The sequence below is a fragment of the Equus quagga genome, chromosome 7 (genome assembly GCF_021613505.1).
Source record: "Equus quagga isolate Etosha38 chromosome 7, UCLA_HA_Equagga_1.0, whole genome shotgun sequence".
In the NCBI taxonomy this organism is placed as follows: Eukaryota; Metazoa; Chordata; class Mammalia; order Perissodactyla; family Equidae; genus Equus; species Equus quagga.
In genome coordinates, this window is record NC_060273.1 from 135271072 (window position 1) to 135273297 (window position 2226).

A 2226-nucleotide genomic window follows, 5' to 3' on the forward strand; every position below is an offset into this window, starting at 1 on the left:
GGGGCCTGTGGGGAGGCGTGGTCGCCTGGGGCACTGGGGCAAGGCCTTAGGAGGGAGGTCGCTCACTGGTAGCTTGGCTGCTGGGCTGTCGGGTCCCTCATGAGGAGCCCGGGGCCCCGTGGGAGGGGCCCACACCATGGGTTCCATCACGTAGCTGCACGGGATGGATGAGGAAGTGGGGCTGCGCCTGACCCCAGAGGGCGGGGCCTCGGGGCCTGAGGGGCCTCGGGTTGGGGGGGGCCCTGCATCAGGAGGGGCCACCCCAGGGCTGGCGTTTCCCAGGCCAGGCGCCCGAGGGCCCTGGAGGCTGAGCTCAGACGTGTGTCCCCATTTTACAGAAGGGAAAGCAGCCCAAGGGCACAGATGGCCCTACGAGACAGGGACCAAGGAGACAAGCTGAGGGCAGCCAGCAGCGGGGCAGGCTGACGATGGCCCTCATGGCAGACCTAGGCCCGACCAACCAACGTCAGAAGAGAACCTTCCAGAAGGGGAGACAGCGACCAAGAGCCCAGGGCAGAGGCATAAGCAACTTGAGAAAAAGGCCAACGATGGAGAAAGCTGGATCCCACGAGCAGGGACGGGCACTGAGAGGGTGCGTGGTCACCAGGCGTGGGGATGGGAACGCTGTGGTACTCCAGATAGTAGGGACACCTCACAGTCCTTGGCTGCCCATTTCCCAGCCACTTATGGGTTTGTCCACCCCACCCACCCCACTGGTCCACATGTGGCCACATGGAAACCTTGCCTCCTTCAGCTGCTGGTCCGTCTGCTGTCCCCCTGCCATGCCTCGGGCCTGTGCGCTGAGGGCCCAGGACGTGATCTGTGGACTCTGGCTGACCACAGCCACGGGCTATGCAGGCTAGCGCTCCTTGGGGCTGTTGCTCCTTGAGCCCCTATGCACAGCGGCTGCTCTGTGCCTCCTCACGGGGTCTTGGCCACGCCATGTGGCAGCTCAGGGCCCTCTCTCCCTGGGACGAGAGGATCCCTGGTACTGAAGCCGCACCCCTGCTCAGCCAGAGGCCCCTCGGCCTGGTGGCCTCCTGTGGGCGCAGCCAGGGCTGCAGCCAGCACCCACCTGCCACCTCTGGAGCTGGCCGGGGGTCAGCCGGCCTGCTCCCCTGCTCCGGGGTCCCTGCTGCCCAGTGTCTGTAAGGTGGGGCAGAGGGGCAGCTCGAGATGTGGGCGCGAAGGACCCGGGCTGCTCTGTGAGGGCTGATCCCGAGACTCCAGCGGGCTGGCTGTGAGGTCTGCAATTCCACCTGCTTCAAATTGAGCTGCGGCACACTGCTCAGTCCGCCTCCCAGCCCCTGGCCGCCCCCTCGCCCACCGCGTGTGAGGGGAGGGCCTGTGGGTGCCCCATGGAAATGTGGGTGGCCAGGCACCTTGGCAGAACCTTGCACAGCCCTCTGTGCACATGGGACCCGAAAGCTCAGATGGGTGGGCTCACTGCCTAGTTCCCTGCTGCTCACTGTCACCGTCCACAGGCACACGGAGAGCTGGAGGGCCCAGCTCTTGCCTCATCCTGGGCAACCAGAGAGGGCTTCCTGGGGGAGGGACCCAGAGATGGCCCGACTTTCAGGCAGAGGGCCAGCCCCAGTGAGGCGTGGCGGAGGGACGGGCTGGGACAGGCTGGATGTGCATGCCATGCGAGGCCTGATTGCACCCTTGGGTGCTGTGTCGGGTTTCTGCCTTTCTGGCAGACACCTGATTTTCTGCTGTGTGCATGTGCACGTGAGTGTGTGGTTTGTGCGAGTGACTGAGAGGAGTGTGGTTGTGTAATGTGGTGGTTCCATGCGTTTCCTGGTTCTGTGTGTGGCTCTGTGGTTCTTTATGTGGTTTTATTGTTCTGTGTGTGGCTTCATAGTTCTGTGTCTAGCTTCATGGGTCTGTATGTTGCTGCACAGCTGTGTGTGTGTGTGTGTGTGTGTGCACACCACCCAATTTAGGCCGCACAGGGACCCCAGAGGAAGAGGATTACGTGGATCCAGTTCACAGATGGGGAAACTGAGGTACCAGGAGGTTTGCAATGCAAGGGGCCCCTGCGGGTGGGGGCTGGCTCTGTCCCCTCCCGCCCCACTGCAGGGCTGACAGGGGAGAGGCCAAAGGCATGCAGGGTTGGGCTGGGAGTGGGGGCCAGGCCGCAGACAGGACCTCAGGGTCTCCTCAGAAGAGCCAGCTCCTCGCTGGGCCTACCATTAGCCCCACCCTGGGCGCCTGGGAGGGACA